This window comes from Oryctolagus cuniculus, chromosome 1 (assembly GCF_964237555.1).
Source record: "Oryctolagus cuniculus chromosome 1, mOryCun1.1, whole genome shotgun sequence".
In the NCBI taxonomy this organism is placed as follows: Eukaryota; Metazoa; Chordata; class Mammalia; order Lagomorpha; family Leporidae; genus Oryctolagus; species Oryctolagus cuniculus.
Genome location: NC_091432.1, coordinates 97343947 through 97357486, shown reverse-complemented (window position 1 = coordinate 97357486; position 13540 = coordinate 97343947). Strand labels below are relative to the sequence as shown.

General features: G+C 35.2%; 1 protein-coding gene across 10 annotated transcripts in view; it reads right to left on the bottom strand.

Moving 5' to 3' along the window:
• Positions 1 to 13540, bottom strand: part of GRIA4 (glutamate ionotropic receptor AMPA type subunit 4) — a 387746-nt gene that overhangs the window by 233019 nt on the left and 141187 nt on the right. The gene's annotated exons all lie outside the window — the stretch shown is intronic.

The following is a 13540-nucleotide window of genomic DNA, read 5'->3' as shown; positions in this document are numbered from 1 at the left end:
AAAGGAAACCTGATTTGAGTCAAGAGAAAATTTGACTCAAATTAAGTAATATCTTGTCTTCCATGGTAATGTGGTGAATCCCATTCTACAGGATAAGTGTCACAAATCTAAATTTTTTTCTTTATCTTTTTTACTTACATGCAAAAATGTAATATGCTTTTTTTTCAATGTACTTTATTTTTAATTTCTGATTGAAAGGCAGAGAGATAGCTGCCTAGACCCTCCATCTACTGGTTCACTACCCAAATGCCTGCAATAGCTCAGACTGGGCCAGGCCCAAACCAGGAGCCAGGATCCAGGTGCCAGAAAATCAATCCATATCTCCCATTTGGTTGGCAGGGGCCCAGGTATTTGTGGTATCATCTGCTGCTTCTCAGGATGCATATTACCAGGAATTTGGACTTAAAAGCAGGACTCAAACCTAGGCATTCCAATACAGCTTCCAATACAGGCAGTATTTCAATATTAATTGAAGGAACACTTAAATTACATTGATACCACCCTTTCTAAGTTATATGCATCTGCTTTCTATTCTTGAATTGGATTACATTTGTTGTCCAACATAAAAAAAGCTACCTCTTCTTCTAAATGAAGTTTTGTTTTTTATCACAACTTTAGTGCCATCATGAATCATATTGGAAAGCAGAAATTAAGCTGTCTAAAAAATAATTATTGGACTCAGAGTCTTAGTAAATTGGGGCCAGTATGTAAGACAAAGCAATTCCAAAACCCAATATTATTAAGACTACCAGAAGTAACAGGGCCCTAGGGAAACAAGTACATAGTCTCCCATTGTTTTTCTTTCTCTGTACTCCCAGTTGTTAGAAGGATGACAAGGCAATATCACAAAGAAAAAAAAATGATTCTTTTTAAAATTCTTTCCCAATGATATTTTATTAACTCTTCACATTACTTATTTCTGGTCTCAATTGCATGACTCTTCCTAAGTTACATTAGGAAATTTACATTAGTAAAGAACATAAACCTGCAATAGAGAAGTTTTTTGTTTACACCATAAAGTATGTCTGTCTGAATTCCAAATTCTTTTAGCTTATCATGTGTGACTATGGTCCTATTTCTCCTTGGTTTATATTGTGAGTTTAATGAGTGTTTAGGCCCATAAAATTTTTGTTTTCTGATTTTATTTATTAATTTTAACTATTAAGTTCATTAATAAGCCAGGAGTACTGAATAACCTAGGTGTATTTATCTTAGGAGTAGTTTATTGTGTTACAAAGAAATTTATTTAGCTTCATTAAAACATTGCTAGACACTGGAAAAATTGATTATCTTAATAATAGTTGTGTATTCTACAGGATCTAGTTTTAGGAAATCATGAAACAATTCAATATGATAATTCAATAAAACATGGAGATTTTTCTTTGGTTCTTGTTTATCATGTCTCTTGAAATTGGGAATAGAGTCTAAGCAATGCAATTACAAGTGCAGAAGGTAAAGATCAACAGAAAATGAAGCTGCCAGTTATCATTAGATTATGTGTTCTAAGAAATATACAAGTTTTTCAAAACTTAAGCCTAACTAAGGAACCAGAATCAATATTCAAATGGGCAATACTTGGATAGAATTAACATTAAGATACAGAGGAAAGACAACAATCTTTGCTAACAAATTAAAAAATTTAGTATTTTTAGCTATTAGCCAAGTGACCTGGGTTGATTTTATCTTATTTTCATTAAACATAAATATATCAATGGCAAGGATTGAGATATTGTATGTAAAATTGCTATTCTATGAGATGTGAGGCAATTAGTAAAAGGCAAACTTTAAACTTTCTGTATGCATGTATATAGTTGAAATATATTATTTCTTAGGATTAGAAGACAAAATAGAAGGAGGTATTCATATTCTACATTAAAATGATACTTATTTTGATAGATAATATATTCAGGTTCAATAAAAATTTCAATTAATTCAGGTACTTGGATTTTATCACTTGAATACTTTGAGCAACAAGGAAGACTTGTTCTGACAATGTGAGTTTCTGTCATTTCCTCGCAATATATGAAGAAGATCAAAATTTAACCTTTGGAAATCTTGAGTTTTAATCTAATTCAAGCCCTTTAACTTAGGCAATCTGATAAATCAAATCAAGTTTCTGGATAGGCCCTTCAGCTTGTGGATGTTCCACCAAGGATTGGGATATAGGTGTTTAACTGCTATCTTGATTTTCATGCAAATGATGGATGGCACTCAATCTTTACATGGCACATAATCTGGTTCAATTACTTTTTATTTTAATTCCACTGAAAAAATAAAGTTGAAGAGCTTTAGAATCCAGACATAAGGTAGATCCTGGGGCCAGCATTGTAGCTGCTGCCTGGGACACCTGCATCCCATATGGGCGCCAATTTGTGTTCTGGCTGTTCCATTTCTGATCCAGCTCCTTGTTAAGACCTAGGAAAAGCAGTGGAAGATGACCCAAGTGCGTGGACCCCTGCCACCCATGTGGAAGACCCCTTGAAGCTCCTCGCTCCTGGTTCCAGTCTGGTCCACCCTTGGCCATTGCAGCCATTTGAGGAAGTATACCAGTGAATGGATGATCTCTGTTTTCCCATATCTCTCTGTAACTCTCTCTAATAAATAAATAAATAATCATTTTTTAAAAATCTTATTTTTCAGCATAAGGATGAAACTACACATAACTTTAGTGCTTGTTCAAGCAAATATAAACAAACGGCATCTATAAGTCATGCACTACAACTTGTTCATGCATATAATGATCTTTCATAATACTGCCTGTTGTAGCACTTTAAAACCATACAGTCTTCAAGCTTTAGTCTTTAAATTATGTGTTTTTTTTAGGAACTCTTGGATTTCCCTATGAAGACTTGTATAAGTTTCTTTGGGAACCTTTGGTGAGACAGCTTAAGTAGATGCTGGCTCCTTCACCTGGTGTCCTTCTCAGCACCCTTTTCCCAAAAATCCCACAGCAATTCTGCCATCATCTACTTCAAATACCGATCTACTTCTACCATAAAATTTATGTGCAAAATGTATTACACTGTTAACTAAAGTTCAAAAACAACTAGTGGTCTTTTGCACAAAACCGCTCTACTGCTTATTCCTTCTTTATGGTTTTAAATGTAATTGTTACAACTCCTTACTATTCTGATGCTCACCATACCATGTAACTTATTTACATTTATTTTACTGGGCCTTAATAGTTTTCTGATGTTTAATCACCTGTTATCAGCTTTCATTCATTTGCATTATTATATATATTCCTTTCTTTTCTCCTTTTCTGTCTTCATCAGCTGTCTGCTGTTCTGCCTCTATTCTGTGTATATATTTTGAAACTATAGTAGGTCTCAGACTAACAACTTGCCTCTGGAAATATTCTGTCAGTCATATTTTAGAGACTTCCAATTGTAGTATTATCTTTTTAAGTCTATTTTTCCTATTTAATCTAGATCGCAGGCTTGGCAGGGGAGGGTTATTTGATTTTCTGTGTATGGAGATTGGCTGTCAGTCAAATGTTTAATGTTATTTTATCAGTGTGATACCTTGGGCAGCATTTTATTTAGTCCAGTAGATTCAAATTTTAAAATATAATTATTTCCATATTTAGAATTACTCTCTAGCTTTGGAAGCACTCTAAAATCACAAGTATGCTTGGCAATAACATTACATCTGTGGTTACTTAGTATACAAATAATTACGCAAACAGTGGGACTTCTTAAACACATAATGCAGACATAAATTAATGGTAGTAAGCTAAGGTGAGTATGAATGTGGTGCAGTGGGTTAAAGCCCTGGCCTGAAGCACTGGCATCCCATATGGGCACCGGTTTGAGACACGGCTACTCCACTTCCAATCCAGCTCTCTGCTGTGGCCTGGGAAAGCAATAGAAGATGGTCCAAGTCATTGGGTTCCTGCAATCACATGGGAGACCCAGAAGAAACTCCTGGCTCTTGGCTTCGGATCAGCGCAGGACCGGCCGTTGTGGCCATCTGGGGAGTAAACAGGCGGATGGAAGACCTTTCTGTCAGTCTTTACCTCTCTTTGTAGCTCTGTCTTTCAAATAAATAAAATAAATCTTTAAAAAAAAGAGAATACATAAAAGAGAAACAAACTGAACTTTAATGTTCTCCTATAGTTACAAAATATAACAGACAAGAATTAATGCCTAGTCACTAAGTAGATGTAATGATATTAGATTGAAATATATGTGTAATGAAATATATATATAATTGAAATATATATGTAATGATATTAGATTGAGATACAAACACTAATCAGGGTAAGACTTCGAATGAAAGAATTGAATTGTAATTTAAAGTGCATATTCTATATTCTGCTTCACTAATCAGATCATTTTGATCATGTATTGTGTAAATAAACACATAATACAAACACATGGTCATACTTCATTCAAATTTTACCTGATATCAATTATATATGTTTGCTCATCAGGTGATCACCTAGTTTCTTTCCAGATGCCACATTCCAGATGTCAAATTAAGTCAAATTATTACATAATTAGTAATGATGTGTAGCCCCATAACACTACAAATCAAATGACTGACATGGCCTTAGTTCACTGTTTCTCAGAGGTGGTAGGTAAATCTAAGAGGGGTAATGAATGTAGCATGATCACTGCAGTGTAGTTAGAACGCATGGTCTGCATTTTTGTCTATTGTGATTCTCTGTCTCCTGTATCTTCAGTTCTCCTCCTTATAAGGGCTTCTCCTAACTACTTTTAAACAAGCTCATTTTTTTTGGAGAGAAGGAGAGGCACAGAGAGAGAGAGGTCTTCATCCTCTGGTTCACTCCCCAAAAGGCCCCAATGGCAGGAGCTGTGCTAATCCAAAGCCAGGAGCCAGGAATTTCTTCTGGGTCTCCCACACAGGTGCAGGGGCCCAAGGACTTGGGCCATCTTCTACTGCTTTCCCAGGCCATAGCAGAGGGCTGGATTGGAATTGGGGGTACTGGGACTCAAACCAGCACCCATATGGGATGCCAGCACTGCAGGTGGTAGCTTTTCACCACAGCGCTGGCCCCCAAGCTCATTTCTTTTTTCATTTTACAAAGCAAAGAACTTTCTTTAGTCCATGATTCCTATCTCTTGTCATCTTGTCACAACCACCAGTAATTATGTAAGTTTGTTTATTTTTATTTATTTGAAACACAGAGTGACAGAGACAGACATCCAACTGCTGGTTCACTTCTCAAATGCCTGCAACAGCCAGGGTTGGGCCAGTGAGGATCCTGGAACTCCATTCGGGTCTCTTTCATGGTGGTGGGGACCCAAGTGCTCAAGCCATCAACTGCTGCCTCCCAAAATGCTTATTGGAAAGAAGTTGGGTCAGGATCGGAGGCAGGACTTGGTCCCAGTTACACACAATCTTGAAGGAGTTTTCTACTTACGTTCTTTCCAACTCATCTTCCTAGCCACCACTCTCATCAACTTTGCTAATGGCTAACGACCTCCTAAGTCTTACATTTTCGCTGATATTTACTGGAATCCTCTGCTGTGTTGGTACTTTTGGGTACTTCTTTCAAATATTTCCTTGATGTTCATTCCTAACACCACAGCTATGTTCTCTTTGAGCCCTCTGGGCATTTCTTAGTGTTTTTGAATACTTCTTTTCCTCTGCTCCTTTAAAGTCAGTGCACCTTAATGTTTTCCTCTCTGCTTGCTTCCTTACTTTAAATATATTTCCTAGGTGAATATACATGGAGATTGAGTATCACAATTAAGTTTTGGAGAAAATGTTAAATCATATAGCTACAGAGTGTAACATTGATTGGCATCTTGGAAATAGGATGAGGTATACAAACATACTTGTCAAGTTTAAATTCTAGCTGCAGTTAGACATTGACATTAAAAAATGTAAAAGTAAAACATTTCTTACAGAACGAGAGTGTCTGTAAAACACATGAGCAGGGTTCTAGAAGTAACATACACCTCAGCAGCCTATATCAGATGCATTCTACCTCTCTTGTTAACATGGAATTCTCCAGAAGGCACCTAGTTGCTAATTTAATCACCATTCGTTTAGTCATGGTCCCTCAAATTGTTGCATTCACTTCAAATCTTTCTCTAGAACACCAGAACCATGTAAATTTTCTTTTGCCACTTTTGTATCACAGTGAATTTTCAGAAATTGGTTGCAACAGTATTTCCTGTCTCTTTTTCCCTTTCTTTCTTTCTCCTTTGTCTCTCAAAGAATACAATTTTAAAAGTAACTAAAAATTCTTTTTAATAATTATTTTTATGTTATAATTGGAAATTTCTGGAATAGTCTATGCTCCCTGTGTTCCTAAGATGATGTGGTCTAAGGTTGGAATTTCACCCAATTTTGTGCTTGGCATAACTCCTAAAACATCTTTGCCTTTCTATGAATTACCAATCCTAATGGTGCAGAAATTTCACTTTCTGTAAACTTTCTCTGATTACCTTTCACCAAATTAGTAATCTCTCTTCTTTTGTGCTTTAATAGTCTATGCATTTATAGAAAACTGAATTTTTTGTATTTAGTATAATTATTTCTAATATTATTTGTGTCTGGAAATGAGCTAGCCATGAGCTTCTTAGGATTCTTATTCATGTTATATTTCTGAGGAATATATTCTCTGAAAGAACAAATGAATAAATCAATAACAACACTTATAGTAAAAGTGTCATTTTATACAACTTCATGCAGTATTATTCTCTCAGGAACTTTATTCCTTCATTAGCTTATATTTAATGCAATTATTTATTTCTTACCAACTAGGTTTATACAATTATGATCAGACCTCACATGTGGCAAATATATCACATAAATGTTTACAAACATGTTAAACTTATTATAACAACAATTGTTGGGTGGTACTAACCAAAAATCTTGTCTATTAATATTGGAGGAGGCAGCTGTATTCATCTCAGTTACAGAAATAGAATGTGATGAGTCAGTAAGTTCTTGGGAAAAGAATGGTCAGCAAACCATTGAGGGAAAACAAGCAAGTGGAAAAACAGGAGGAGACAGAATGTTTATTTTGTTAAGACCACAACAGTGATGTAAGCTAAGAGCAAGGTTGGAACTAGGCCAGGTAGGATAAAAGTCTCAAAATGGATTAAATTCTACAGGCCCCATTAGTGATTGCCATGTTTTTGAGAGTCTCATATTAACAGTATTTTACTCATGAAAACAATGTAAGTAATAATTAGAACAACATAAGAATTAGCAACTATGATTTACAGATAGAACTAGGAAGCAGTTTGAGATGAGTTTGTACGCAGGCAAAGGTGATCTAATGAGGATTGTCAATTAAAGACATTGTGCTGGCTCTCCTAGCTTGGGACTGAAGAGCCATTGGTTCTTCCCTGTCATGGATTAGTCAGTATAAACATACATTTTGTGCTTATCTACTATCTTACCTATTCTACCTGGAGTTCATAAGTACATGGGTGGAAACTCAATAACTAGACATGTTCTCTTTCTCTGACGACTTTGTAAAATTGGCTCAAGTTGAGAATCTAAAGCCTTGAATAATCCTCCTAGCCCTTGGATTCAACAAGAACTGATAGGTTAAACAGAAGACTGAAAAAATAACAATGCCATTATCTTCCTTTATGTAGATACTTATCATTTACAAAGAACTTTTTCATATACAACTTCATTCATTATTACTATTATGTTGTTACTGTTATCAACCACGTTTTGTAAGAAAGAAAATTACAGCTGTAACTTAAAGGAAATATATATTACAGTCATTTTTCTAGCATTGCACATTTCTTTTTGGAGCTCTATTTTCTTCCTATTTAGTCAGTAACATTGGAGTCTAGAAAAAATTTTTAAAGTTTTTCTTGTATTAAAAGGCTTAATGATTTACCCCAATTTGAAACCCACTATATCCATAGCAACAGAAACATGAATGAGCCTGCAGCTGGAAAATGTGTCCATTATGGTGGAATCAATAAAACTGGAAGCACTATGAGAAAGTTGACCCAGAATCAGTGTAACATACTGCATGTGATCACTAGTCCTGGAAAACAGGAAAAGAGCATATCAGAAAAGAGAAAGATATTTAAACTATTTAAATTGCCTCTTATTTTACCCAATTTGTATATTATGTGTAGGGCACATTGGTTAAAGCATTGCTAGTTTTTGAGCTAAGATAACAGGAGTTATGATTTTACAGTGTATCTGTGGCAGGTATCAACAACTTGAAACCTTTTTCTACAGGATTTACTTATTCAATAACGTGTATGTATGTACGTATGTGTATATACATATTTATTTATTTGAGAAGCAGATAAAGACACACACACACAGAATTTCATTTGTTGGTTGACCCTCAGATGTCTGCAACTGCCAGGCTTTGGTCAGGGTTGAAGTTGGGAGCTAGAAACTCAATCCAGGTCTCTTCTGTTGATGGTATGAACCCAGTTACTTGAGCCATCAGCATTGACTCCCAGGGTCTGCATTACCAGGAGACAGAGCCATGGCATTGTTAATGTGTAGGCTAAACAACTATGTGTATCCCTCACCTTTTTTTTCAATCAAATATGAATATTTTGATGTGAGGTATGCATTCCTCAGTAAGTCACAGGATCCATAACTCCCTGTTATTACTACTACGTCACTTCAGGTATTTATGCTAACTGTAAGATTTAATAGATATTTGAATTTGTTTTTTATTTATTTTTTGACAGGCAGAGTGGACAGTGAGAGAGAGACAGAGAGAAAGGTCCTCCTTTGGATAACTAGTCTACACATTTTCAACATAAACATAACCATTTTATTGCTTTTGAGAAATTGTATAAAGTAGTGTAAAATGTATTTTTATTGGTATTTTCTCCTGTAATAGAATGCACTGCAGGAAAAAAAGGTAGATTTAACACTGCCACTAATTCTTTTATTCTTTGTTCTGTCTAGTTAATTTCAGTCATTGTGTTAAATCTTTTAAATAAAATGCATTAATACAATTAACACAGCACTTCCACAGAGTCACAGTATGGTGCACAAGACAGAGATATAAAGCAATGCTTCAAGATGGTGAACATAATACAGGCCAAGCAGAAGGCAGTAGGAAGCACTGAAGAGGAGTGCTTAGCAGAGGACATAGGGCAGGTGGACAGGAGCGAGTAATAGCTGTCTGGTGAGGGTGGGTTGAAAAAGTAACTGAAGACATAGAAGTTAATAAGTCGATAATGTAGTAGACCAAGAAGGAGAACATAAGGAAGAAAAATAGGGTAGATACAATAAGCATAAAGTACAGAGATCATATCTGGTAAATACTTAGGAGTTAAATAGAATCTATTAAACTATGGGATGAGGAGGATAAAGAAGAGATAGGGCAAGGAGGAAAAAAAGACTGAAAGATGCCTTTTGGTCTTCATCTTGTGTGAAAGGGTGGATAAAGGTGGGATCACCTGGGAACAGCTTAAATAGCTTCAAAAGATTCTGCTTAGATAGTATGGAAGAAATCCAATTTTTCATGGAAAACGCTGGATTCTGTTGTAGAAATGTGCATTTGCAGTGTAAAAGGTGAAGCATTAGCCACACAGAAGAGTATGTACAGCAACAAGAAGGAATGGGTTAAATGTACCACTTTTAAAGTAAGTGGTTGTAAAAGTCAATATGAGTTTCTTTTGGAAGAATTTTCAGTGAAGTTCTGGTCTGAGGATAAAACTTTGGGAAACAAATCATTTCAAAAATTATAACAGCCATTATCAGAAGAGCTTGAACTCTGGTAGACGCAACCAAAGTGGAATTTTTCAAGGAATAAAAGCTCAAAGGTATCAAATGTTATGAAGAAAAATTCTGCAAATTTGCAATTAATGACTTATCTTTACAAGTCTATAGTTCTCTGTGAGACTTTATAAAATTGCTATTAACATTATAGTATTTATTTAAAAGCAGAATAAACATATGCTGTATCATATGGATGATGTCCTTGAAATAGAGAAAGGTCATGGAACTTCATTTCCTGAATTTCAATTTTTTATTAAAATCACATTAAACTCCTCAAGAACAATGATATCTAGAAGTGTTAGGCAAATAAATGTATATCAATTTCTTGAATGAAAACATAGAGGTAGGAAGATGAAGCCATGACATAGACACCTGGGTTAGGTACATGAAATACAAAACCCTGTCACCAGAGCAGTCAAAACTCTTTGTACTTTGCAAACATATACAAAGACCCTCTCATAGTACACACTGACTTCTAAGACATAATAAACAACGTGAGTCATAGTAAATTCCTACAATACATTCTTGGGTCTACTGTTGTAGCAACAACTGGATAAGATATCAGTCAATCATGGCCTTCAATAATGGTGCATGCTAAACTGTCTTCAAAGTACAGGGTATCAAGCAAAATCACATTTTTGCATAGGATAAATTAGAGCATATTCATAGGCTGAGTGATTAGACACAGTAGAGATGGAGCTAGGATACAGAAGAGAGAAAGGTTATTCATTGAGCAAGATTCCAGAAAAATAGAATTTATGGGGTTAAGGAGAGATATACGATTGATCTTGAATAGGATGTGCAAGTATATCAAGGATTCCTCTTTCATAGTTTTCATAAATCAAAAGAATACATACCATGTATAAGGGTTCATAGCTTATGATAGTGTTGATGCAAGAGAAAATAGTATAGCTATGAGATTTGACAAGGGTGTTTAATGTCACATAAGTGTCAAATAGTGGTAGACTTTAGAAGAAGAAACTGATCAGGAACATATGAAGTGACTTACAGACTCTGTTATGATAAGACACTAGATCTATTTTTTTTTCACAATTACATCCAACACAACACAAAATAGAGTAACTGGCACATGGTAAATGCCCTGTAAATCTTCAATGAATGAATAACAAAATTAGCAACATTAATGATTTTTTTTTGTGGTAAGATCACCTAAAATCTACTCTCTTAGCATTTGCAATGTACAATACCATATTATCAACTATAGTCCTTATGCCATACAAGGATTTATTCTTATACCCTCTGACCCACTTCTCCTCATTTCTGTCTCTGATTTCCCTCTGGTAACCATCATTCTTGTTTCCTGACTGTAGTAATATCGTAATATGTATATAAAATAAATTATACAATTTAAATATATACAATAAAATGAAATTAATTCTTCAATGAATATTGGCACATAAGAAGATAGAAAACTGAATAGGATGTGACAGCAATTTAGAAAGTCATGGTGAGCACAAGAAGTAATTAAGAGGAACTGATTGATGTCTAGGACCTCACCAATTTTTTTTTTCTTAAAACACACTCTTCTAACAGTACACTTTCCTGAGTTTCCTCTTATTGACAGCTCATCCTCAATTTACTTTGCTTGCTTCTCCACATTTTATCAAACTTTAAATACTTAAACAGAATTTATCCTATTCTTTCTTTAGATAATCTCATCGATTTTCATATCATCCATATCCAAAGCTTTCACAGTTAATATCTTCAGTCTTGTCCTTTTCTTTCCTATGAGTGTCAGACTGAATATCAATAGTTCACTTGGCATTTCTTTTTGGTTATCTGTTTGGAACCCAAAACCCAGATGGGCCTAAATAGAATACTTCATTTATTTTTTCAAAATCTTTTTTGGTTTTATCTATACCAATGAGGAAAACGACCATATACCATATTCTTAATTCTTCCTTTACCCTATTTGTCATGAGCAAACCTTAACAGTTTTACCTCCAAAATACCTAAAATACATAGAAATCCATTCACTCCTCTATATCTTCACTATGCTGTCTTGCCCAGTGGACTATAAAAGTCTCCTCACTATATCCTGTTCCCAGTTTTCTTCCTCCTCGATTACTTTCCATGGTGCAGAGTATGCAAATAAGATTGCATTTCATTCTTACTTAAATTCCAGTGGCTTTTCATCATATTTAGAGTATTAGCCATGTAGCCTAAGTAAACTGTAATGACTTTTTGCCTTTACTAAACTCAGTCATCATTGTGCTTGCTCATTAAAATGTTTTCTGTTCTTTTTTTTAAAAAAAGATTTATTTATTTATTAATTTGAAAGGCAGAGTTAACAGAGAGAGAGAGAGAGGCAGAGGCAGAGAGAGAGAGAGATCTTCCATCTACTGGTTTACTCCCCAGCTGCACTGATTCGAAGCCAGGAGATTCTTCCAGGTCTCCCATGCGGGTGCAGGGGCCCAATGACTTGGGCCATCTTCTACTGCTTTCCCAGGCACAGCAGAGAGCTGGATGGGAAGTGGAGCAAGCACCATATGAAATGCTGACACAGCAGGCGGTAGCTTCACCTGATAAGTCACGGCGCTGGCTTCACATTTTCTGTTCTTATAAACTCATCTTCTCATCCATATCAGGACCTTTTCAGGAGCTACTTCCTCTTGCTGGCATTCATAATGTTGGACTTCGCAGCATTCTTTTCTGAACAAAAATGCCAATTCCTTAGAGTCTCCCTGACTTGTCTACGGAATGATGTTCCCATAGCTCCAGTCATTCTCTACCACATGACCTAGTTTATATTCTTCATGGCCCTTACTATTGCATGAAATTACCTTACACATTTGCCTACTTATTTATGCCTTCTCTAGGATAATATAAGCTCCAGAAGAAGAGGTAAGTGGGCTGTTTTTGAATCAGGGTAAAAAAAAAAAAAAAAAAAAAGGAGGGAACGGAAAGATTAGAAGGGTGTGGAAGGTCTAGCTGAAAAATCACAAAAGTCTACTTGTAGGCAACTGAGTTGACTTGTGGCAGTGAAGTTTCTGTTTCCACAATGTTTTGACAGTTTTCTCTCGTTCATTGTGTGCTTCCCTCCTCCCCTTTCAATCATGCATGAACTCACCACTAGTTTTTAATTAAAGCTCAGTTTCTGAAAACTGAAGTGATTATGACATAGAAATTTAATATTTCCTTGTGAGGAAAGCAATTATAATCATAGCTATGTATTAATTGCCTAACAATTTAAACTCACATAATGAGATAATTTTCTTCTTCACAAGTGACAAAAAACATGGCTATACATTTTATATTTTTATCAGGGTGCTTTTATATTGTTATTTTCCTACATTCAGTTTTCATTAGCTAGAATATGATGAGCCTGTCAGTGTTTCCAGCATTCAGAGACCAGAGCTGAGGGTGAAATGCTATCAATTTCAGGTCTTGCAGCTTCTCTCCAATCCCTCACTGCAAAGCCCCTGGTTCTGGACTGTCTCGATTGTTGTTTCCATTCAATATTTACCCAAATTCTGTCTGTTAGTTTTCAGAATCTTGCCTTTTATCTATATTTTAAAATCCATTTTATTATCCATCTGGGTTTTTCATATAATTTCTCTTAAAACTGTTTATTTGAAAATTTTATAAAGTCAGACTGTATTAGTTAACTATATTCCTTCTTTCTCTGATTACTTGATGTTAAAATGATAAGCTCCTCGTGTTCAGATTTGAAAAGACTCAATCAGATGGTAGATAGTTCATGCTGGGCCAGAATTCATTAATTTATGCCCTTAAGGCATTATCATAGGTTATTAATATGTAAATGCTAATTTTGTCAGAATTCTAAATGGTGGTTAGCTACAGTACATAAAGT